This window comes from Anomaloglossus baeobatrachus, chromosome 3 (genome assembly GCF_048569485.1).
Source record: "Anomaloglossus baeobatrachus isolate aAnoBae1 chromosome 3, aAnoBae1.hap1, whole genome shotgun sequence".
Lineage (NCBI taxonomy): Eukaryota > Metazoa > Chordata > Amphibia > Anura > Aromobatidae > Anomaloglossus > Anomaloglossus baeobatrachus.
Window position 1 is genome coordinate 536,157,758 of NC_134355.1, and position 27,116 is coordinate 536,184,873.

General features: G+C 46.5%; 1 protein-coding gene across 3 annotated transcripts in view; it reads right to left on the reverse strand.

Moving 5' to 3' along the window:
• The window catches only part of LOC142295513 (phospholipid scramblase 2-like), a 113,416-nt gene extending 86,517 nt beyond the window's left edge, over positions 1-26,899 (reverse strand). Inside the window, exons 1-2 of one of the 3 annotated variants that reach the window (XM_075338614.1) lie at positions 26,812-26,887; positions 15,277-15,362 (exon numbers count right to left, since the gene is read on the reverse strand). The gene's annotated coding sequence lies outside the window, so the exon portion shown is untranslated. Of the gene's footprint in view, positions 1-15,276; positions 15,363-22,980; positions 23,004-26,811 lie in introns of those variants that run through there. The other 2 variants (XM_075338612.1, XM_075338616.1) reach the window with 2 other exon arrangements.
• Between the last annotated feature and the right edge of the window lie 217 nt (positions 26,900-27,116).

Genomic DNA, 27,116 nt, shown 5'->3' on the forward strand with positions numbered 1-27,116 from the left:
ATCAGGTAATTTGGTATGATGAACAGAAGTGGAGTTGACTATACAGGTAGCATTGACTTGTAGGAATCAGCTTTGGCAGCTGTAATCTTATGGCTATAGTTAGCTCTCAGGCACACGGTGCCATCCCCACTGGCACAACATCAGTTTTTTTTCTGTAGCTGAATGTAAGGGTTCAGTGGTATATAATATCACATTGTACAGCAGGATATATGCAATATATTCTCTGCATGATGCCTCTTAACAATGTGAAGAAGCCTCTAACTTATAAAAGGAGCGGCAGCAATCTTCAAAAATAACATCTAGTGGAGTATTTGTTACAGGCCCCATAAAGTTTTTTCCGGTATGACTAAAGAAAGAAATGACTAATTGTCATGATTCTGCTCAGCGGTGCTCTGCTCTCCTGCAGAGCCTATGCTGGGCCTCATTTTTTCCCAGTTCCCGGTCGTGTCCTGTGTGGTGTGGGAGGGGTCTGCTCTTTGGAGCCTCATTCCGGGTGATTGCTCCGCTTTATCAGGGAGCTGTTTCACCCGGAACACCGCCAGTGATAGTTCCTGTTTTGCAGTGCATGTCTCTGGTTCCCGAAAGTGTCTGACCTGATCTTGTCCCACTACCTTATTCTGTGATTCTCCTCCTGTCTCCTTACCTACTGACTTGATTCCCTCACTCCCTGACCTTGGCTCGTCCCGACTCCAGGACTGCTTGCTTCCTTGTACTTATGTGACCTCTGGTTACCAATCCTGGCTCGTCCCCTGAATCCGGCTCTGCGTGCTCCCTTATACTTATGGGACCTCTCTGTTTACCGATCCTGGCTCGTCCCCTGAATCCGGCTCTGCGCGCTCCCTTATACTTATGTGACCTCTCTGTTTACCGATCCTGGCTCGCCCCCTGAATCCGGCTCTGTTCACTCCTTTTATCATTTACACTATCTCCTGGCTTTTGACCCCTGGCTTGTTTGACTGCCCCTCATTAGGTGTGTCTAACAACACCTAGTGTACAAACCAGGAAGATCCACTCCACTAGTGTGCATGGCAACACCTAGTGGTTTGGTGTATTATTTCACCTATGTTCCCGTCATCACACTAATCTTCTACTCTTTCAATGTGAAACATATAGCACACGGACAGTACACGGATGGTGCATTATGTATTTACACTGGCCTATAGCCTTGTATTGACCCTAGTTATCCATACTGCAGAAAAAAACAAATGTGTACTTGTACATATTGTTCACACGGACACACGTTCCATGTGGAAACACGTACGTGAAGATCACCATAGGTTATAATACACATGTGTGGTGTCCATGAAAAAAACGTGTACCAGAAACATGGACATGTGAAGTGGCCTAACTTAGCAAATGAACAAATAGTGGAATGTAATAACACTGGTATTAATCAAAATCAGGTTGACTCTTAGAACCTAACAATATATACAAAAATCTGGAGCTAGTCACACCCCGAAGTCGAGGCAGGGACAAACACATGTACGCATTCAAACTTCTGTGGTGCTGCAGGTAATAATTGGCCCTGTATCACAGTAAATTGTTAAGAAACAATATGATAGAAATGACAATATCGTGCCCCCTAAGGAGCACAAACTGGAGAACATGTGTTTCAATAACCTAAAATGCCTGTAAGGTGAGACACAGATTGTACATAGTGCCAGATTAAAAAAAAAAATAATATAAACCAATTGGAATTAAGGGTATCGTATTTTTAATAATGTTTTTAAAGATGTTTTTAACAAGGAAGTGTAAAAACAATGTAATTAGCAGTGTGTTGCCTACATAGATTGAAACGTATAGGAAGTCCTTAAGGGAACCGATCAGGTGCAATATGCACTTATGATCACGAGCAGTTCTGGGTGCATATTGCTGATCCCTGCCTAACTGTCCCTGTATACACTAGCATAGATAAAGAGATCTTTAGAAAAGGTATTTCTAAAGATCTTTTATCGTATGCCAATGAGTGCCGCAACTAGTCCCCTGGGTGCTAGTTTCCTTGGCTGGTCAGCTCTATCAGCATGTTAGTACACCCCTTTGGGCGTGCTAACATTCTAATGAATGTGCAGCGTCAGAAGATGATCTCACTCACCTCTCCGCTGACAGCGTGGGCACCGGGCCCCCCTGATTAGCGGAACGCCACTCCTGCCACCGAGAGTGCCCCCCCCCCCCCCGGCAGCCCAGGGCCCCGGCATTTGATCGGGTTTGCCGGGTGCTGACGCCGGCCCTGCACCCAGAACTGCTCGTGATTCTAGGTGCATATTGGACCTGACAGGTTCCCTTTAAAGCTATGACTAGCAGTGACCTGCACTACCAGGTTGAAGGAGTTAAATTTTGCACAGCTGGGGAGAATAGAAAGTGATTCAGAGGCTCCACTACAGGAGCACAAAGTATTTGATGCTTAACCCACGACTGTCTGGAGAGAAGTCTGGAATAGGGCATCTGGGGCAGATCAGGGATCTTGCATCTGATCTGATCTGCTGGGGGGGAGGGGGCGCCGCAAGAAAGAAGGACGCTCCGGCCGGCAGCGTTGCCACAAACAAGCGCGCGTGATTCCAGGTAACCTCGGCATGTGACGAGGAAGAAGGATTATCCTTTCACAACGCATAGGAAGTTTGAGTCTGTCAGGCGACCGTAGCATCTTCATGTCGTCACACACAGAGGTTACCTGGAATCACCTAAACTTGTTTGAGGCAACGCTGCTGGCCGGAGCGTCCTCATTGTCTGTAGCACGCCCCGATCAGATCAGACGCAGGATCCCTGATCTGCCCCTGATCCCCTATTCTGGACTTCTCTCCAGACAACCGGGGGTTAAGCATCAAAGACTTTGCATGGGCACTGGAGCCTCTGAAACACCTTCTATTCTCCTCAGCTGTGCAAAATTTAACTCATTCAACCTGGTAGTGCAGGTCACTGCACCTCATAGCTTAAGGCTGGAATCACACTTGTGCGTGTAAAATCGGTCCGAGTCTCATGCTAGAAAGTACAGTGGTGTTCATAAGTCCTGCATAGGCATAGGATAAATTGATTTTTCAAGTTTTAAACGTTTTCTGTCGAATATCTTCAATGCTAATATGACATATTATATATGGTTTTGTTCAGAAAACAATTTTGCATTCTCTCCCTGTAATATTTTTAGCTTTTGAAGCAGTTTTGTCTGAAATTATTGCAACAATATGGGAATTGAAAGCACAACTAAATATTGTACAGCTTCAGATGCAAAATTAGCCAATCACAGATGAGGTTCTTGTGACCAATCATAACCTGGATATGGCAGCCAATCACATTCCATTACATTGCATCACATCTGCTGCTTAGTTTGTTTGTTTTATCTGTAGGTCTATCTAGTGAATCATACTGTAGAGCTTTATGATGGGAGCCTTCAGATTTTTGTCAGCGGAGGATCGTGTGCGAGTTGTGGTGCTACATGAAGAGGGTTATACTGGCCCCCAGATCGCAAGGAAGGTCGGCTGTAATCAGAGGACAGTTGTAAGAATTTTGCAGAAACATAAGAAGCTTGGAATTACCCAGGACAGGCCCAGATCTGGTCGGCCCAGAAAGTCAACTAAGGCCAAGTTCACACTTCCGTTGTTTTGCATCAGTCACATGCGTTGCTTGACGCATGTGACTGATGCGTTGTACAACGGATAACAACGGTGACAAAGAAAAGAATTTCTTTGTCGGACTCCGTTGTGTGCGGGAAGCGGAGTTCGGGGGCGGAGTTCGGGGGGCGGAGCTGACGACGTCAGTGCCGCGGTCTGCATGGCTGGGGACAGGTGAGTGAGTGTGTGTATGTGTGTGTGTCTACATGCGTGTGTACATGCGGAGTGCGGGAGGGGGCGGAGCGCGAGGGGGCAGAGCCGAGCGGGGCCGTGGAGCTGAGGAAGTCAGTGCCGCGGGGACTGCAGGGCTGGGGACAAGTGAGTGTGTGTGAGTGTGTGTACACATGCGGAGTGCGGGAGGGGGCGGAGCCGAGTGGTGAAGTGTCGGCCTCCTTGCACACTGTATCCAGGGTAAATATCGGGTAGCTAAAAGCAAAGCACTTTTTGCTTGGTTACCCGATATTTATCTTGGATACCAGCTTAGCGCGGGCTCCCTGCACCCGTAACCACTGTAAATATCGGGTAACTAACCAAAGAGCATTGCTTGGTTACCCGATGTTTATCCTGGTTACGGGGGCGGGGAGCCAGAGAGCGCATGCACAGCGAAATCCTACGAATCGCGCTGCTCAAAAAACGTTACAGGCTGCGTTGCTCTTGCCCGGCGGTCAGTTAAACGACTGACCGCGACGCAGCGGATGCAACGCAGCATCATCAGTCACAATCCATCACTAATAGAAGCCTATGGGGAAAAACAGGATTCCTGCGAAATATTTTGCAGGATACCGTAATTCCTCAAGGCTACGGATTGTGACTGATGCAAAACAACGGAAGTGTGAACTTAGCCTAAAAGGGAGGAAAGAGTACGGAGAAGAACATCCCTTGCCAATGGAAAGCTCACCTCTCCTCAGCTTCTGCGATAATGGCAAGAAAAGTGCAATATTGAGGTAGCAACATCAACTGTTAGGAAGAGATGTTTGGAAGCAGGATTGAGAGGGTGCAAGGCCCGAAAGAAGCCATTGATGACAGCCATACAAAGACAAAGGCGAAAACTGTGGGCATTGAAATATTCAAAATGGAGGAAGGAGGAGTAGGAAAAAGTGCTCTTTAGTGATGGAAGCACTTTTTGCATTTTAGGAAATGATGGCAAGTCTTATGTGAGAAGGTTTCCACATGAAGAGTACAAGCCAGAGTGTTTGAGCTTCTCTGTGAAGCATCCGATGAAAGTAATGGTCTGGGGCTGTATGGCAGCCAATGGTGTTGTAAGGCTTCATATTGTGGAGGGTATGGTTAATGCAAAAAATACATAGACATCCTTAATAAGAAAATGCTGACTTCTGCTCAACACCTGTTTTCAGGGGATTATATCTTCCAGGATGATAATGCTCCTTGTCACAGAGCTAAGACAGTAACGGAATGGAAACAAAAGAACAAGGTGGCTACTATTGACTGGCCAGCCCAGTCCCCAGACCTCAATCCAATGGAAAATTTGTGGCACAAGGTATCAATAGAGATATCTAAAAAACAGCCAAGGACCAAGAGAGAGTTGATTGAGGCTCCGATACAGGCCTGGAACCACATCATCACTCGTGACCATCTGCAGAAGCTTGTGCACTCAATGCCACAGAGATGCAAGTTGGTAATCAAGAGCAAAGGCTGCCAATAAAGTATTAGACGCTAAAGATGCACTCACAAGGCCCGAATCAGGACCTGAATTATATAAAAAATAATAAATCTTAAAAAGTAAAGTCTGTGTGAACTTGCATTGGAAGGTAATGAACTTAGAAACCTGTTCACCATTCTACACACTGTACTGGTGTAGGTATGGTTATGCTGTAAAAAAAAAATATCAAAAATGCACATAACATAACAATTTATACACTTGGGACATTCAAAAATGAGTATGGCATACAATGAGGGATTACAAAAACATATATGTTCCACCAGTTTCACTGTAGAGATGCAGAAGTATGAAATATATAGTTTTCTTTATGCCTATGCAGGATTTATGAACACCACTGTAGCATGAGCTCTGTTCACGTCATAATCAGTGTGCAATGCAACTGCACTGCGATTCTGTGATTTTTCAATTGATTGTAGTCCGTGTGTAATCCGTGTGTGATGCGTATGTGATCCGTTTTTATTCTCAGCAGCTATGTCATCTGCCATTAAGCTCTGCTACATGGCCGCTGACAGCAGATACAGAGAGAGACGCACGTTCAGAATGAAGTCGGATGAACTTCACCCAACTTCATTGTCATCCCGCGACTCTGTCTGTGTGTCATGGCCTGATTTTCGGTCACCGGTGACCGGTGAAGGTCTCACCGGTGACCGCAAATCCCCTGAGTGACTTAACTGATCTGCGCTATGAGCGGTGCCGTCACTGAGGTTACCCGCGGCCACAGCAGAAGTCCTCCAGCTGAGAACTGTGGCCGCCGGTAACCTCAGTGACGTCATCGCTGATAGCGCAACTCACTTCAGTTGCTGCGGGGAGCTCACAGAGAGCGGTCGTGGTCTGTGGCCGCTCTCTGTCAGCTTCCGATGTAGCAGAGCTGAAAGTGTTGTGGGACCTCTGTGGATTACGAAAGACCTGGAGGGATATTTGGGGACTTTAATAAAATGGTGAAAGAGGTTGTTGTTTTTTGTCATTTATTACAAATAAAGGATTTTTTGGATGTGTGTGTTTATTTTCTTTAACCAACAGGTTAATCATGGAAGTTATCTTGGGGAGACCTCTGCCGTGATTAACTTAGGACTTAGTGGCAGCTATGGGCTGCTGCCATTAACTCCTTATTACCTAGATTGCCACCACACCAGGGCAAATCGGGATGTGCTGGGTACAGTCCCAGGACTGGCGCATCTAATGGATACGACAATTCCGGGCGGCTGCTGGCTGATATTGTTAGGGTGGTTGGCTCCCCATAACGTGGGTCTCCCCATCCTGACAATACTAGCCTTCAGCCTTCAGCTGTGTGGCTTTACCCTGGCTGGTATGAAAATTGGGGGGGACCGCATGTCGTTTTTTTTTTAATTATTTATTATTTTACTTCATGATATAGACCCGCCCACTGGCAGCTGTGATTGGTTGCAGTGAGACAGCTGTCACTCATCGTGGGGGCGTGTCTGACTGCAACCAATCATAGGCGCCAGAGGGCGGGGAAAGCAGGGAATACGAGATTGAATAATGAGCGGCCGGCTTTTTCAAAAAAGGAGAAGCCGCCAAAGTGTGAACGCCGTGCAGTGCCGCGCCGGTGATCATGGATCGGTGAGTATCAGAGAGGGGGGGGGAGGGAGAGACCGACATGGACAGAGACAGAGAGAGAGACCGACCGACAGAGAGAGAATAGAGACCGAGAGGGAGAGACCGACTGACAGAGATAGAGATTTACCGACATTGTCAGACCTCACTCATTTGCAGTGTTTTCTGAAACATGCGATAAATGTATTTAGAAAAACGGATGTCACTAGGATGGTGTGTGTGCCGTCCGTGTGACATCCGTTTATTTACCCGCTCCCATAGACTTGCATTGCAGAGACTTGCGCGAGAAACTCAACAAAATGCAGCAAAAAAAAAAAAAAAAATAGCAGATGGGAGCTGCCTCATTGATTAACATGGGTCCGAGTGCAATGCGAGAATTTCTCGCATTGCACTCGTGCGAGTTAATCGAAAGTGTGAAGTCGGCTTTAGGCTGGAATATATATATTTATATATTTTTTTTAATCTGGCACTTTGTACAATCTGGGATTTTAGGTTATCGACACACGTTCTCCAGTTCATGTGTTCCTTAGGGGGTGCGGTATTGTCATTTCTATATCATATTGATTCTTAGAACCTTTCTACTGAGATCCAAATGCTGAAGATGTGAGACATTGTTCTTCTGCTCTGAGGGAGATTTCCTAAAAGCATTGTTCACTGAATTCTTGATAACTAGACTGACATAACACAATGCATTCCAGTGACGTTACACAAGCTATTTTAAGCAAAACTATGTGCAGACATGTTAATTCTGAGCCCCAAACCCTATAACTATTAATTTTCTTCCATTACGCCACTCCCAAAAATTCTCATTTTAGACAAGAACAGGATATACCTCAATTTGAACATGTGAACCCTGCAACAAGTCACTGACCGCAGTGGTGACCAACAAGTGATACAATTAGGCAGTCACCCATCCAATGTTGCTGGAAGAGGGGGCTCGGAGACTAGTGGGTGAACTAGAGGAGCCGTTGGGAGCAACACGTTGGGAGTGAAAGGGAATGTTTAACTTTATACTTAACACAATTTAAAAAAAAAAAAGGCTGGATAACACCGCTCTCAGACTGCGTTTCTATCCCAATTCAGTGTTCCCGTCTTGGCTTCTGTCCAAACCCCCCTCCCACCCAAAACTGGTTTTGTACATATGCCCCGACAGTACCACTGACTATACTGATGCAGACTGAGTCACTGTATGCTGCCGTGCGCCATTTTCGGGGGTATATGGTTACTGAAGGCGGACACAAAGACACAGTCCACTACATCTGGGTGTCCGCTTTCAGTAGGCATGTATCCCCAAAAATGGTACATGACAGAGCATACAGTAACTCAGTCTGCACTATTATAGTCAGTAGCCCAGTCGGCGCATACATCCGAAACCCATTTTGTTGGGGTTCGGACAAAAGCCCCAACAAGACCACTGAACTGGGAGAGGAACATAGTGTGAAATATCAAAGTGTGCTGTAACAAATCATATTCTTTTGATGCGATTGCTTCTTCATTATCTAACACCTTTTATAAATAAATGGAATGCAGGCATGGAGGAATGCTAGCGTGCAGAGATGTGCGATCACAGGTGTGCGGGCACTGCAGGCACTGCTATTTCTGATCATGGAAGCTGTTATTTCTGCTATGCTATAATTTCCAAGGTGGATGGTAAATATTCACTGAGCTAAGGCCACATTCAGATGTCAGTTTTTTCGTATGAATTCTATTTAAAGATAACATTAGTATTGTACCACAAAATCATCTGACAGATTCCCTTTAAGGAAATTCATGTGCATTATCAGCAATAACCTGACTCAGACACTATTTTTTCTTTTGAAGCATCTATTGATCCTTTGCAAAGATCATAGTGAAGGATGGTGTCAGCTGTGACCTCTCCTATTGTGATTGATCCAGCCTTATCAGCTGTGTACAAAGGTGCTACCTGTCATTTTATTCCTGAGTGATGGTAATACGGCTGCTGAAAAGTCCAGTGTAAAAAACAAAACAGGAAGTATGAATCTAAAAAAGCCCCAGTGGCCAAGAGCAAAATGTATTTTTTGTTAATAAAGATCATATATATATATATATATATATATATATATATATATATATACACATACATACATACATATACATATATATATATATATATATATATATATATATATATATATATATATATATATATATATATATATATATATATATATATATATATATGTACACGCATACACTGTATATATACTGTATATATATACTGTATATATATAAGATCAGGTGCAAGAAAAAAAAAAAAAGATTTAACACAAAGGTCTGATTGAAACAATAGTTTGTTTTCTAATGATACTCTCAAGATTAAACCATTTTATATGTGTAGACAAGCTGCGTGTAACAGGCACCAATGATATAGGAAGCTGACTGGTGCTTGTTAAGTACTATACTCTTAACCAGCAGTGATCAGAGAGACATTTTTATGGACTTTTTGTCACTTACGATCTGTTCGGGCCAGTACCTATCAATGTCTCCACTTTTAAGAAAAGGATTGGCACAGTCTGCTATGAGATTCTTGGGAGTCAAAAATACCCAAATCTGTCATTGCTGTTATACTGCAAAGGGTGAGGATGCCAAAGTATAATTAATTTAATGTATTAAAAAACTAAAGCCGGACTTTCATGAGACCTAAAATCAACCATAACATCACTCACGCAACCAATCAGCTAATTGACTGTATTATACTCATGCACCCTTAACTTAGCTGAGCATGCATGTTTATCTTAATGGAAACAATCAATACTCAACCTGGCAACTTTAAAATATTAAACAGTAAAGAAAGGATCAGTCATATGTAAATCCATCATCCACCTGAGGTCTCTGGCCAATCCTGATGAAACCAATGGGTTTGACCGATTTCTAGTTTGGGTGTGTAGTCTCCGGTATCTAATCACTGATACTGAGCTATTCACAGGTTCCGACAAATAACACAGATTCAGTAGAAGTGAACATTCCGAGCATGAAGAAGAACCTAAAGAGTTATTCCCATCTCCAAGAACCTATCCCAATATGTAGTAGATGTAATAATAAGAATATTAGCAAATACCTCCAATTAGAAATGTAGTATAGTTCTGCTGATAGGCTGTCACCTCATGTGCAGGCATGGCAGTAGCTTAGGTATACATGGGTGCGACCACGAGCAACTAACTGTCATTATATGAGAGGACTTAACTATAGATACCTAAGCTGCAATGCCCCGCACAAAAAGTAAGAGATATGGCTCTATGAAAAGTACTACTGTATTTTTCCAAAAATAAGACACTGTTTTATACTTTTTTTTGCTCCCAAAAAAGCGCTAGGGCTTATTTTTGGAGTAGGTCTTATTCTTGGAGAAACATAATTGGGGGGTAACGTTACCCCCCTAAAAAAGCAGACCCCCTTCCCATCCCACGAGACTTACAAGGGCCTGGACGTCTGTGTGACTCTCAGGTCCTCCCCTTCAATCTTCGGCGGGTGCTCCCAGCAGGTATGCTCCATGCTGCCTCCCCTGCTTCTGGCCGGCACACACACATACGTCTTATCGCGCGCACACACACCAGATCACACACAGAACCACTGATCAGATCGCTCACACAATCATGTATCAGATCGCGCACACACACACTCACTCACCACAGGTATAGAATGCCTCTGGCCTCAGGGAAAGATGGGAAGAAGTTAATGCATCGCTGGTCCTGTAAGCATTCTATCCACAGCCATTGGTCCTTGCACTCCACCGCACTGCGTCTCAGGATTCTGCCAACCAGAAGAAATAGGTATTGCTGGATGTACTGAGTGTGTGTGCGATCTGATGTGTGTGCAATTTGATGTGTGGGTGTGAGATCTCATGTGTGCGGGTGTGAAATCTCATGTGTGCGGGTGTGCGATCTCATGTGTGCGGGTGTGCGATCTCATGTGTGCGGGTGTGCGATCTCATGTGTGCGGGTGTGCGATCTCATGTGTGCGGGTGTGCGATCTCATGTGTGCGGGTGTGCGATCTCATGTGTGCGGGTGTGCGATCTCATGTGTGCGGGTGTGCGATCTCATGTGTGCGGGTGTGCGATCTCATGTGTGCGATCTCATGTGTGCGGGTGTGCGATCTCATGTGTGCGATCTGATGTGTGCGGGTGTGCGATCTGATGTGTGCGGGTGTGCGATCTCATGTGTGCGATCTGATGTGTGCGGGTGTGCGATCTGATGTGTGCGGGTGTGCGATCTGATGTGTGCGGGTGTGCGATCTGATGTGTGCGGGTGTGCGATCTGATGTGTGCGGGTGTGCGATCTGATGTGTGCGGGTGTGCGATCTGATGTGTGCGGGTGTGCGATCTGATGTGTGCGGGTGTGCGATCTGATGTGTGCGGGTGTGCGATCTGATGTGTGCGGGTGTGCGATCTGATGTGTGCGGGTGTGCGATCTGATGTGTGCGGGTGTGAGATCTGATGTGTGCGGGTGTGAGATCTGATGTGTGCGGGTGTGAGATCTGATGTGTGCGGGTGTGAGATCTGATGTGTGCGGGTGTGAGATCTGATGTGTGCGGGTGTGAGATCTGATGTGTGCGGGTGTGAGATCTGATGTGTGCGGGTGTGAGATCTGATGTGTGCGGGTGTGAGATCTGATGTGTGCGGGTGTGAGATCTGATGTGTGCGGGTGTGAGATCTGATGTGTGCGGGTGTGAGATCTGATGTGTGCGGGTGTGAGATCTGATGTGTGCGGGTGTGAGATCTGAGGTGTGCGGGTGTGAGATCTGATGTGTGCGGGTGTGAGATCTGATGTGTGCGGGTGTGAGATCTGATGTGTGCGGGTGTGTGATCTGATGTGTGCGGGTGTGCGATCTGATGTGTGCGGGTGTGCGATCTGATGTGTGCGGGTGTGAGATCTGATGTGTGCGGGTGTGAGATCTGATGTGTGCGGGTGTGAGATCTGATGTGTGCAGGTGTAGCACCCCTGAGCCACTCAGGGCACTACAAGGTACTGCAGCCCCACAAGGATGCAGGGCCTACCCTCTGGGACCTGGAACACCAGTGCCAGTAACACATGCACACACCAAAATCTTATAGTTAAACTTTGCTCCAAAAATTCTGATAATCCCTGGTAGGGCTTATTTTTGGGGGAGGTCTTATTTTTGGAAAAACAAAGTATACTACATTTCAAATTGGAGGTTTTTGCTAATATTATTATTATTACTATTATTATTATTATTATTACACCTACTACATATTGGGATAGGATCCTGGAGATGGGAATACCTCTCTAATTTTGTTCCATGCCGGTCATTCATCATGGATCTAGTTATTCAAAAAAAAAAAAACAAGGGCAGCCACATTGTTCTAATTATCAATGTTGTGGGAAACGTTTGACTTTCCTGTATAATCTGCATTGTTCATTAGTTTGCACGTTCCTTTGACTCAACCTTCCATTTTCATACAAGTTTCCTACACGGGGCCCCTATGGTAATAAGAAACTGCTGTTCTGAGACACTGAAGTCAGGAGCCGATCCCTAAGCTACAAATGCTGTGAACCAAAAGATGTCATCAGGGGATTGGGAAATCGCGAAACTTGAAGTCTTTATATAGTTTAAGTAAGGACACATCTCTCATTATGATGCGGTATTAAAATGAATAAATAAAGGAGCACTATTTAAAGGGGCATTCCTTATTTATAGAGTGAAACCTGCCCCAATGAGACCATCACACACATTTCTGACGAGGTGCCCACAAGAGACCACTGTAGATGATGTAAACATATTCATTACATTATGAATGGTTTTCCGACTTTCTCTGCTCTGAGTTTTTTTTGTTTTGTTTTTTTTTTTACTTTTAGAAATATTGGTTCTGATTTACTAAGCCATGTGCACCATCAGTCTAAGGCGGGCTTTGCACACTACGACATCGCAGGTGCTATGTCGGTGGGGTCAAATTGAAAGTGACGCACATCCGGCATCGCATGCGACATCGCAGTGTGTAAAGCCTAGATGATATGATTAACGAGCGCAAAAGCGTCGTAATCGTATCATCGGTGCAGCGCCGGCGTAATCCATAATTACGCTGACGCGACGGTCCGATGTTGTTCCTCACTCCTGCGGCAGCACACATCGCTGTGTGTGAAGCCGCAGGAGCGAGGAACATCTCCTACCGGCGTCACCGCGGCTTCCGTAGGATATGCGGAAGGAAGGAGGTGGGCGGGATATTTACATCCCGCTCATCTCCGCCCCTCCGCTCCTATTGGCCGCCTGCCGTGTGATGTCGCAGTGACGCCGCACGACCCGCCCCCTTAATAAGGAGGCGGGTCGCCGGCCAGAGCGACGGTCGCAGGGCAGGTGAGTGCATGTGAAGCCGGCGTAGCGATAATTTTCGCTACGCCAGCTTTCACAAGATATTGTACCTGCAACGGGGGCGGGGACTATCGCGTGCGACATCGTCGGCTTGCGATGTCGCAACGTGCAAAGCCCGCCTTAGACCTCATTCACACATCAGTTTTTTTTGCGATCAGGCATAATCCGGTGTGTGCCTGACACGACGGATCCGTCACAGATTTATCGAAAAATGATGCGATGGATCCGGTAAAAAAACGGATCTGTCTCATTTTTTCGCCTCAGGGCAAAGGTTATTTGCTATGGAGAGAAAGAGAGAAAGAAAGAAAGAAAGAAAGAAAGAAAGAAAGAAAGAAAGAGAGAGAAAGAAAGAAAGAGAGAAAGAAAGAAAGAAAGAGAGAAAGAAAGAGAGATTTTTTTGTGACCAGAAGTGAATTTACCCGACTTCTGGGCATGCCCAGAAGCAAAAAATTGATCCGTCGCCTTACTTTTTCGCCGGTCCCAAAAAAGCGTTTCTTTGGACATTGCTTCCGGCGGCCGCACACAAATTTCACCGGATCCGGCGCACGCCAGATGAAATGTGAGGCCATGGGCAAGGCCTAGCTCAATGCATGAAAAAATGCAAATCCATGACAAAAAAAACACATTTTTTTACACAGCGTTTTTCTTGCCAAAAAATGCAGTTTAATGTGCAGAAAATCTGCAACGTGGTCGCATACCATTAAGACTGGCTATTCTAAGGTTTAAGCTTTAGTAAATCATCTCCACTGTGTATGTGCGTGAACTCCTATATTTACTTCAGAAAAGGCTCCCAGTGTTTGATTTAACCCTTCTGTACACCCCCACTCATCAGAAACAGGACAAACAAGTTTCCCTTCTTCCACTATCTGACCAGCATGCGTCTCCATGCAATTTGTTAAAAACAAAAAAGGGTAAGGGGTGCTTCACACACAGCGAGCTCGCTGCCGAGATCGCTGCTGAGTCACGCTTTTTGTGACGCAGCAGTGACCTCATTAGCGATCTCGCTGTGTGTGACACTGAGCAGCGATCTGGCCCCTGCTGCGAGATCGCTGCTCGTTACACACAGCCCTGGTTCGTTTTCTTCAAAGCCGCTCTCCCGCTGTGACACACAGATCGCTGTGTGTGACAGCGAGAGAGCGACAAATGAAGCGAGCAGGGAGCAGGAGCCGGCGTCTAACAGCTGAGGTAAGCTTGTAACCAAGATAAACATCGGGTAACCAAGGTGGTTACCCGATATTTACCTTAGTTACCAGCCTCCGCAGCTCTCACGCTGCCTGTGCTGCCGGCTCCGGCTCTCTGCACATGTAGCTGCTGTACACATCGGGTTAATTAACCCGATGTGTACAGCAGCTAGGAGAGCAAGGAGCCAGCGCTAAGCAGTGTGCGCGGCTCCCTGCTCTCTGCACATGTAGCTGCATTACACATCGGGTTAATTAACCCGATGTGTACAGCAGCTAGGAGAGCAAGGAGCCAGCGCTCAGTGTGCGCGGCTCCCTGCTCTCTGCACACAGTGCTGGTAACTAATGTAAACATCGGGTAACCATACCCGATGTTTACCTTAGTTACCAGTCTCCGCAGCTTCCAGTCGGCGGCTCCGTGCAAGCGCAGCGTCGCTTGCACGTCGCTGCTGGCTGGGGGCTGTTCAGTGGTCGCTGGTGAGATCTGCCTGTTTGACAGCTCACCAGCGACCATGTAGCGATGCAGCAGCGATCCTGACCAGGTCAGATCGCTGGTCGGATCGCTGCTGCATCGCTAAGTGTGAAGGTACCCTAAATATGGTAGAATACATCATGAGCCTACACAATAATCAGTGGTCCCATAGGGGGCTCTTAGCCTTGATAGGATAAAACAAAGACTTTAAAATGGCTCTCAGTCTGGGATATCTGCTTAAAGGGCTGTATACTAACAATATACAGGTCTGCCCGGACTATGGGCTGAGGTTGTTTATTAATTTCTTCCATGCTTTTAAAGGAATAGCCCAAATCTGTGCAACATTAAATGAGTTGTCCACTACTATGACAACCTCTTCTCATTCCATGTTTGCCCCTAGGTAAAATAATAAAACCTATACTCACTTCAGGTGACGTGCCTCGTGTGGCTTTGTGACATCACGTGAGCCCCGCATCCAATCAGCACTGGCTTCCTTCTCTCCACCTTTGGGCTAAAAAAAAAAACAAACAATCAACAGCAAGGGACAGCCGCCACAGCACTCACTTCCTGGTGATTAACTCATTTGGTTCAAAGGCGGGGAAACAGAAGCCGGCACTGATTGGACACTGGGCTCATGTGACGTCACAAACCTACGTGATCCCTGTGAACAGAAGGCTTTATTATTTTACCTGGGATAAACGTGGAATCAAAAGGGAATGTACAACCCCTTTAAGCAATCTCTGGCACTACCAAAGACAATAAAGTTGAGGTAGAGAAAAGGATAAGTTGCAATTTTCAGATATCCCGTTTAAGAAGGATTGTCCAGCACTTATATATTTATGACCAATCCTTAAAGTGAATATATCAGTAGGATCAACTTTTTTTAAGACATCTATTCAGGCATGTAGGTTCTAGAAAGTTGATTAAAATGATACCTTGATAGCTGTGATTCGATGTTTTATACCAGGGAAATCCATGTTTGTCCTAATATGTACCGTAAATGAGCTGTTAAGCTATATGGGCAGCATACAGATCTCCCTGAGATACTGCCTCCATAAGTTATTTTTAATAAATGGGGTAATTACCAGTGTGTGACATGTATATCAGGAGTGCAGACTGTCAGTCATTACTTGTCTCACTCTGGTAACACCACTTTTAATTTTAAATAGGCTCTAAAGGCAAAATATCAGGGAGATCTGTGTATGGCCCATAGATCTTAAAAGCGAATTTACATATTAAGATATTAAGAGTGTGGATTTCTCTAGAATAAGGGGTACATTGCACGCTGCGACATCGCTAGCCGATGCTAGCGATGCCGAGCGTGATAGTACCCACCCCCGTCGCACATGCGATATCTTGTGATAGCTGCCGTAGCGAACATTATCGCTACAACAGCTTCACACGCACTTACCTGCCCTGCGACGTCGCTCTGGCTGGCGACCCGCCTCCTTCCTAAGGGGGCGGGTCATACGGCGTCACAGCGACGTCACACGGCAGGCGGCCAATAGAAGCGGAGGGGCAGAGATGAGCGGGACATAAACATCCCGCCCACCTCCTTCCTTCCGCATTGGCGGTGGAGGCAGGTAAGGAGATGTTCCTCGCTCCTGCGGCTTCACGCACAGCGATGTGTGCTGCCGCAGGAACGAGGAACAACATCGTATCTCCTATTGGTGCGACATTATGAAAATGTCCGACGCTACACAGATCACCGATTTACGACGCTTTTGTGATCGTTTATCGGCGTATCTAGGCTTTAGACGTTGCGACGTCTTTACCGGTGCCAGATGTGCATCACTTTCAATTTGACCCCGACGATATCGCAGTAGCAATGTCGCAACGTGCAAAGTACCCCTAAGACGTTGGATGGCAGATATCAAGGTATCATTTCTTTCAACTTCCTATGACTTAAATGCCCATATACATGGCTTAAGAGTGTTTATCTACGGTAGAGGAAGACAGCTATATGAAAATAGAAAGGATTACTCAACTACGTAAACCACCACAGTACAAGAGTCACCGCTTTGGTTGTCCTAGACGATTCTGTAGCAATGACGTTATGTCCAATAACTAGTGAAGAGCGATCATGCTCAGCAATGCTCGACATGCTTGACTCCCCGCCCAGTCTCTCTCTCTGTCTCGCTATCTCTCTCGCTCTTGGCAGTCAAGCAAGTACGAGCACCCGATCAAGTACAAAGCACTCAAGCATTTTAGGCTACTTTCACACATCAGGTTTTTTCCATCAGGCACAATCTAGAAAAAAAACGGGTAAAACGGATCCGGTACCACATCCATGTTATCCCCATAGATTTGCATTGTTACCGGATTGTGCATGATGGCTTTGCGTTGCATCCGTTTTTTTCCGGATGCGGCAAAATTAATTAATGCGGCGGCCGGATGGAACGTTTCATGTAATGTTTTTTGCCCCTTAAAAAAACTGCATCGCGCCGGATCGCAATACGGCGTGTTTTACAATGGAAGCCTATGGACGCTGGATCCGGCGTAATGCGGCAAAAAACGGATGAGGCTGCCGGATCCGTGTTTGTAAACTGAGCATGCTCCAATGTTTTAAAAAAACGGATCCAGCAAAAAACGGACAAAACGGATGCAAAACGGATCCAACGGATCCTTTTTTTACGCATCCGGCATAACGGATCCGTTAAAAAACGGATCCGGTTTTTACATTTTTTGCCGGATCCGTTGGATCAGGGAAAAAAAGATTGTGCCTGAATGCAGAAAACTGATGTGTGAAAGTAGCCTTAGGCTGCTTTCACACCTCCGGTTTTTGCTATGCGGCACAATCCGGCACTTTGCAGGAAAATCGCAACCGTTTTTTTTTTGCTGCCGGTTGCGATTTTCCTGCATAGACTTTAATTAGTGCCGCATTGTGCCGCATGGCCTTGCGTTACGTCCGGTTTTTGCCGGATGCGGCAGATTTAGCCGATGCGGCGGCCGGAACGTTGCCTGGCACGTTTTTTCGTGCGGCAAAAAAAAAACCGCATCGCGCCGCATTCGGCCGATGCGGCGCATTTTTCAATGCATGCCTATGGCGGCCTATGGCGGCCGGATGCGGCAATAACCGCATCCGGCCGCCGCATGCGGTTTTTGCCACTGCGCATGCTCAGTAGCATGCCGCAAGCGCCAAAAAACGGACTGGCCGCAAAGGAAAAACTTATGCAAAGGATGCGGTGTTTTCACCGCATCCGTTGCATAGCTTGCACAGCCGGATTGAGCCGCAGAGCTCAAGCCGGATGTGTGAAAGTAGCCTAACTGCTCACTCATCACTACTAATAACACGTGACCCTCTGCAGGCAACCACAGGCCTCAAGGGTCATGCCGACATGGACAGCATGTGACTGATGGGGCCAGTAATTCTGGGGTCACGTAAATTCAAGGATAAACTATAATATTACAGGACCATAGGGGACCACCTGAGTGCAAGGTGTGAGGCTAACAGCACTTGTATTATACTTAGCAGCCAACAAGCAGGTGGGAAAACCGTGCTCGTGTTTGACAATAGTGGTACAAAGGAAATGGATGTTTTGCTTCTTTCACCTGTACAACCAATGTTGTACAAAATCTGTGGTGGAGCATATTATTCTAAATATCAGTGGTTCACAATCTGTGACTTTTCTGCTATTGCAAACCTTTGCCTCTTAGGGCTGCTTCTCACTTGCGAGTTTCTCGCAGTAGAGCAATGCGAGAAAAACTCGCATTGGAATCGGACACATGTTAGTGAATGATTCAGCTCTCATCTGCGATTTTTTTCTCAGTCCAAATCGGACCGAGAAAAAAAATCGCAGCATGCTGCTTTTTTGCGAGTTTCTACTGCGAGTTTCTCCAATGCAAGTCTATGGGAGCGTGTAAAAAATCGGATGTCACGGGACGGCACTCACACCATCCTAGTGACATCCGATTTTCTAAATACATTTCTCGCATGTTTCCTAAAACACTGGAAACGAGCGATGTCTCCCAATGTCTGTCAATCACTATTCCCTGTCAGTCGGTCTCTCCCTCTCGGTCTCTATTCTCTCTCTGTCGGTCCGTCACTATCTCTGTCCCTCTCTCACAGTCTGTCGGTCAGTTTCCACCCCTCTCTCATACTCACCGTTCCCCGATCCCCCGGTGCGGCGCTGCAAGGCATTCTCACTGCTCCGGCGGCTTTTACTGTTTTGAAAAAGCCGGCCGCCCATTAAACAATTTCGTATTCCCTGCTTTCCCCGCCCACCAGCGCCTATGATTGGTTACAGTGAGACACGCCCCCACTCTGAGTGACAGGTGTCACACTGCACCCAATCACAGCAGCCGGTGGGCGGGTCTATACTGTGCAGTGAAATAAATAAATAAATAAATAAATAATTAAAAAAAATGGCGTGCGGTCCCCCCCAATTTTAATACCAGCCAGATAAAGCCATACGGCTGAAGGCTGGTATTCTCAGGATGGGGAGCTCCACGTTATGGGGAGCCCCCCACCCTAACAATATCAGCCAACAGCCGCCCAGAATTGCCGCATACATTATATGCGACAGTTCTGGGACTGTACCCGGCTCTTCCCGATTTGCCCTGGTGCGTTGGCAAATCGGGGTAATAAGGAGTTATTGGCAGCCCATAGCTGCCAATAAGTCCTAGATTAATCATGTCAGGCGTCTATGAGACACCCTCCATGATTAATCTGTAAGTTACAGTAAATAAACACACACGCCCGAAAAAATCCTTTATTAGAAATAAAAAACACAAACACATTCCCTCATTACCAATTTATTAACCCCGACAAACCCTCCATGTCCGGCGTAATCCACGGACTCCAGCGTCGCTTCCAGCATGAAGGTGACAGGAGCTGCAGAAGACACCGCCGCTCCGGTCACCTCCAAGCAGCAACTGAGGTGAGTAGCGCGATCTGCTGAGCTGTCACTGAGGTTACCCGCTGTCACTGGATCCAGCGGTGACAGCGGGTAACCTCAGTGACACCTAGGCGCTGGTGGGCGGGGAAAGCAGGGAATACGAAATTGTTTAATGGGCGGCCGGCTTTTTCAAAACAGTAAAAGCCGCCGGAGCAGTGAGAATGCCGTGCAGCGCCGGGGATCGGGGATTGGTGAGTATATGAGAGAGGGCTGCTAACTTCAGTTACTCAGGAGATTAGCGGTCACCGGTGAGTCTTCACTGGTGACCGCTAATCAGGATGCGACACAGACAGAGCCGCAGCATGACAATGAAGTCGGGTGAAGTTCACCCGAGTTCATTCTGACAGTGCGGCTCTTTCTGTGTCTGCTGTCATCTGCCATTCAGCTCTGGTACATGGCTGTCTGTGTCTGCTGTCAGCGGCCATGTAGCAGCGCTGAATGGCAGATGACAGTAAAAAATACGCATTACACATGCATTACACACGCATTACACACGCATTACACACGCTAGTAAAATCTCAGAAATAGCATCGCACTTGCGTTGCACTCGCACCTAACGTGAACTAAAATCAGCCGAGTTTTTTTCAGCCCAGTCGGACCGATTTTACTCGCATAGATGTGTTTCCACCCTTAGGCAGCGTCTGGTTCACTGTGCTGGAGGTGGGCGGGCCTGAACTAGCTCCGGCTGTCACATGACCGGAGCTCGTGCAGGCCCCGCCCACCTCTCCCTTCCGGTACCTGGTTGGATCCACCGCGTTGCTGCCGCTGCCGCTACACCGGACGGAGAAAGTGACTCAGGTCTCTATCAAGGCAGGTAAGTATATGGGACCCTGCGGAGAAATCCGCAATAATAATTGACATGCTGCAGATTTTTCCGCACGAAAATCCGCACGATTTCCGCTGTGGAAAAATCCGCAGCGTGGGCACAGCATTTCCCAAATGCCATAGAAATGGCTGGGGAGTAGCTGTGCTGCAGATTTCTGGAAAATCCGCGGCTTTTCCGCGAGAAATCCGCGGCAAAATCCGCGCATTTTCCGCAGCGTGGGCACATAGCCTAAGGCTATGTGTCCACGGTAGAAAGTTGCTGCGGATTTTTCTGCATGAAAATCCGCGACTTTCGCGGCAAATCCGCACCTTTTCGTTGCCGCGGATTTTTTTTTTTTTTTTCCCCATTCTATACCCAAAATCTGCACCAAAATCCGCAACAATAATTGACATGCTGCAGATTTTTCCGGATCAAAATCCGCGGCAAATCCGCCGCGGAAAAATCCGCAGCATGGACACAGCATTTCCAAAATGCCATTGAAATGGCTTGGAAGTGCCGCTGCTGCAGATTTTCAGGAAATCCGTGGTAAATCTGCGATAAATCCGCGGCAAAATCCGCGAGAAATCCGCAGCGTGGGCACATAGCCTAAGGGTAATAAATCCAGTGTGTGAGAACAGATTTGTTCTTCACCTATGTAGAAAGAGGAAGCGAGGCCCTGCACACAACCCACAGCCGAAATGAGAAATGAAACTGATCTGTACTTCTATGCATGTGGTGTACTTTCCATGGCAAAGCGTGCTGCGGTTCGTCAAAGGAAAAAATAACAGAGATACCTATAAGGCTAGAATCACACAATTCTTCAGCCAAAGTCCGGAATGGAGTCGCATATCTGTTATCCACGCGTAAACAGGCAAGTGTGAATCCAGCTGCACCAGATATGGAGTCCAGAATTCCCAGGGAATGAGGTGAAGATAAGCATTATCTCACGGGTACCAATGCTTGGATGACATGTAGATTCAGAATCACTGCCCCTAAATCCCTGCCTCATATGTAAGTCACTGAATCTGGCTGCTATTAGCCGAAATACAGCCTCTCGTTTCTTCAGGGAAAATTCCGATGTAAACACAACTTCCTTCACATGAATTGGATTATTCTGATGAAAGAAATCCAGAAATTCCTGGAGAAGGGGCACATAATGGGCCTCATTTAGCAAACCAGAGCAGATGAAGATGTGACGGTGTCACCATAGTTACCAAATCCCCAGAGCATCAAACACCCAGTACCCATGCGCCATGATCGCGTAATCCCACCCGCAATAACCTGACATCACACGCCAACCCGTCAGGCTGGCATCATTAGGATATGTTCACACATGACGTTTTTGGGCAGGAAAAAAAACGCTGCATTTTACAGTATCGGCAAAGTACATGACATTTCTAAAATCTCATTCTCACACTGCTTTTTTTTCCTTGCGTTTTTTTTTCTATTTGTAACATCAATTCTTTCAGCGTTTTTTTATACATTCAAATTACAAAAAAAAACAAACACAAATAAAAATACTACATAAGCGCACATAGAAACGCATCAAAACTTGCAGCATTTTTACTGCCAGAAAACTCTGCAGCAAAAAGACTGTGTGAACATGGTCTTACCGTCGGGCCCAAAACGTATACTGCTGTGTAGAAAATGGAAGATGTTGTATCATAGGCAACACTAGAAATGATTTGACGACTGGATAATGGTATCAGCCCAGATCTCAATATATTACTCACACCAGGATGAGGGTAAGATCACAAGTCAAGTAACCCTATGTTAGAACGGATCCTGCAGAGACCTGTTGGCTGTAAAATTCTGCAAACACAACTTTTTTTGTCCATTTTGAAAAAATGGATTTTTGCAGGATCCGTTTTTTTAACATGTGAGTCTATGGAAAACGGATCCGATAACTGATTGCTATTTAGCCTTGCGTTTTTTTATTTGTAAAGGATCCATTTTTTGCATCGTGGATCAATTTCAAATGGAAGATAAATAACAATGCACTAACGGATCCGTTTTCCATAGACTCCCTTGTTACAAAAAAAAAAACAGATCCTGTAAAAATCAATTTTTTCAAAATGAAAAAAAAAAAGTTATGTTTGCAGAAGTATACAGCCAACAGAGCAAGATCCGTTCTAAAGTAAGATTACTGGACATGTGAACATGGTTTAAGTCTAAGAAGTTGCCCTGACCATAGAGATGGTAAGATGTCTTCCATTATGAGACAACCCCAGCCCCCACACCAGGCTTTCCTAGCATGCCTGAGGTCATCAGTGCATGCTGTCAGGGGAGCCTCATTGTACGTGTGTAGGTCGATTACCTGTACTCCTTGTATTGCCTTGTGAATGCCTCCTTCATTGAAACCCATCAGGGGACATTTACACTTGCCTAAAAGGAAAGGCCTTGCTCATAGCAAAGCCTTAAATTACCTCATGTTAAAAAAACAGGACGTGATTGGTGATCATGGACGGCTCCATGTCTTGGGTGAATTCACGGAGAGCAGATATGATCAGGATGGCACCCGCAGTAATCTATGCTCATGATACAGAAACTCACATGGACGCAATGGATTTCCAGTCACAGCAAATCTGCCACCTGTGAACAAAGCTGTGCACAAGTAACACCGCAATGTATACACCCCGACACCTAACCAGTATACAATACAGCCGAACAGACAGATATATTTCAAATAATGTAGCCTCATGCTGTAATAGACAGATATTCTACTTTCTCCACCATGACAGAAGATCATCTTTCCTCTCTTCTCTCTTCTCTCCAGATCACATATCACCACCTGTCCACTTGACCCAATCCCATCCCAAATCATCCCCAATCTCACTGCAGTCCTGACCCTAACCCATATCTTCAATTTATCACTAACAGCTGGTATAGTTGTGTCATGCTTTATACATACCTCAATCACACCTATCTTCCAAGAGTCCTCTGTTGACCCTTCCCCTGTGTCGAACTATCGCCTAATATCACTTCTCCCCTATGCCTCAAAACTACTGGAACAGCATGTCCATCTTGAACTGTCCTCCCACTTCTCCTCCTTCTTTTTGACTGGCTCCAATCTGGCTTCCAACCGCATCATTCCACTGAAACTGCCCTAACCAAATTCACCAATGACCTACTAACCGCCAAAGCCAAGCGAAACTACTCTGTCCATCTCCTCCTGGACCTGTTCTCTGCCTTCAACACAGTAGACTTTTCCTTTCTAGTACACATTCTCTCATCTCTGGTCATCACAGACTTGGCCCTATCCTGGATCTCCTCATGGATAACCGACCGAACTTTCAGCATCTCCCACTTCCTCATCTTGACCCCTATCTGTCAGTGTCCCCCAAGGTTCAGTTCTTGGACCCCTGCTCATCTACACCTTCGGCGTGGGACAGCTCATAGAGTCCCACGGCTTTCAGTATCATCTCTATGCTGACGATGCGCAGATCTACCTTTCTGGACCTCACATCACCATCTTACTAACCAGAATCCCACAATGTCTGTCTACTTTTTCATCCTTCTTCTCTGAGCGATTCCTAAAGCTTAACATGGACAAAGCAAAATTCATTATCTTTCCTCCTGTCTCAAACCCCCCAAATGACCAATTTTTCAGTCAATGGCTGCTCACTCTCCCCAGTCTCGCAAGCTCGTTGCCTCCAGGTAACCCTCAATTCTGCTCTAGCCATCAAGCCACACTTCCAAGACCTTTTCAAATCCTGCTGACTCCAACTGAATAATATTTCCTGGATTCGTACATTCCTTAACCAAGAAGATGCAAAAACACTAGTGAATGCCCTCATTATCTCCCTTCTGGACTATTGCAACCCCCTGCTCTGTGGCCTTCCTTCTAACATTTTCGCACCCCAACAATCTATTCTAAACTATGCTACCTGACTAATCCACCTGTCCCCCCACTACTCCCCGATCTTTCCTCTCTGCCTTCACTGGCATCCCATCACCCAACAACTCCAGTTCAAAGTCCTAACCATAACATACAAAACCATCCACAACCTGTCTCCTCCATACATCTGTGACCTAGTCTCCCGCTACTTACCTGCATGTAACCTCTGATCCTCACAAGATCTCCGTCTCTACTCCCCTCAATTGCAGATTTCTCCCGTGTCGCCTTCATACTCTGGAACTCTGCCCCAATACATCAGACTCGCCTACCGTGAAACCTTCAAAAGGAACCTCAATTCCCACCTCTTCCGACAAGCCTGCAACCTGCAGTAATCCTCAGTCCACTATAGTGCCGCACGACCAGCTCCTTCCTCACCTACTGAATCCTCACCCATCCCTTATAGACCGCGAGCCCTCGCGGGCAGGGACCGCTCTCCTCTTGTACCAGTCTGTGCCTTTTATTGTTTATGATTATTGTACAGTACTTGTCTATGTATGCTCCTTTTCACATGTAAAGTGCCATGGAATAAATGGTGCTATAATAATAATAATAATAAATAATAATACCCCTTGTAATACAGCCTCATGCTGTAATAGACAGATATACCCCCTGTAATACAGCCTCATACTGTAATAGACAGATATACCCCCTGTATACAGCCTCATGCTGTAATAGACAGATATACCCCCTGTAATACAGCCTCATACTGTAATAGACAGATATACTCCCTGTAATACAGCCTCATACTGTAATAGACAGATATACCCCCTGTAATACAGCCTCATACTGTAATAGACAGATATACCCCCTGTAATACAGCCTCATACTGTAATAGACAGATATACCCCCTGTATACAGCCTCATGCTGTAATAGACAGATATACCCCCTGTAATACAGCCTCATACTGTAATAGACAGATATACTCCCTGTAATACAGCCTCATACTGTAATAGACAGATATACCCCCTGTAATACAGCCTCATACTGTAATAGACAGATATACCCCCTGTATACAGCCTCATGCTGTAATAGACAGATATACCCCCTGTAATACAGCCTCATACTGTAATAGACAGATATACTCCCTGTAATACAGCCTCATACTGTAATAGACAGATATACTCCCTGTAATACAGCCTCATACTGTAATAGACAGATATACCCCCTGTAATACAGCCTCATACTGTAATAGACAGATATACCCCCTGTAATACAGCCTCATACTGTAATAGACAGATATACTCCCTGTAATACAGCCTCATACTGTAATAGACAGATATACTCCCTGTAATACAGCCTCATACTGTAATAGACAGATATACCCCCTGTAATACAGCCTCATACTGTAATAGACAGATATACCCCCTGTAATACAGCCTCATACTGTAATAGACAGATATACTCCCTGTAATACAGCCTCATACTGTAATAGACAGATATACTCCCTGTAATACAGCCTCAAGCCGTAATAGACAGATATACCACTTTACAGCCTCATACTGTAATAAGGCAGATATACCCCCTATAATACAGCCTCATGCTGTAATACAGATATAAAGTGTAATACACTATCATACTGTAATACACAGATACACCCCCTGTAATACAGCCTCATGCTGTAATAGACAGGTATACAGTGTAATACAGCCTCATGTTACCATAGACATTTTCTCTGGTGTTAGTAACTGAGTTTTGTCATCCATTACGTTCAACAAGTCCTGGTCCCATCACAGCCAACAATATATGCAGAAATCATTCCATCCCATTATACCAGCCAGCGAACATATCCCGAGGAGGAGACTGCAGGGGCTGAAATCTTCTACCCGACCCAGAATACACACAGTGGTGAGAGACGAGGTCACAGCTGTGCGCCGGGCACTCACCTCCTGCTCTGCACCGGGCACTCACCTCCTGCTCTGCACCGGGCACTCACCTCCTGCTCTGCACCGGGCACTCACCTCCTGCTCTGCACCGGGCACTCACCTCCTGCTGTGCACCGGGCACTCACCTCCTGCTCTGCACCGGGCACTCACCTCCTGCTGTGCACCGGGCACTCACCTCCTGCTCTGCACCGGGCACTCACCTCCTGCTCTGCACCGGGCACTCACCTCCTGCTCTGCACCGGGCACTCACCTCCTGCTGTGCACCGGGCACTCACCTCCTGCTGTGCACCGGGCACTCACCTCCTGCTCTGCACCGGGCACTCACCTCCTGCTCTGCACCGGGCACTCACCTCCTGCTCTGCACCGGGCACTCACCTCCTGCTCTGCACCGGGCACTCACCTCCTGCTCTGCACCGGGCACTCACCTCCTGCTCTGCACCGGGCACTCACCTCCTGCTCTGCACCGGGCACTCACCTGTTGCTCTGCAGCTGCTCTGTACACCAATGCTGCTGTTCTCTGCTGTTGTCTGTGTGATCCGCTGTGCCGGAGCAGGTAATAATAATAATGGTCGGGAGGAGCCTGCCCCTTTCGTCACCCGGGAGGAGGGCACCAGTCCCAGACATCAGAAGGGCGCCGTGAAGGAGATATGAGTGGGGACGTCCACCTCCTCCAGTTTGGGGGATGGGATTGTAGGGGGGATTCCAGGAATTCGAAACCTGAAACCAGCAGTAGTTGCAGGGCTGTGATTGAGCATGCGGGGGTCACCCGTGCGGGGGCTT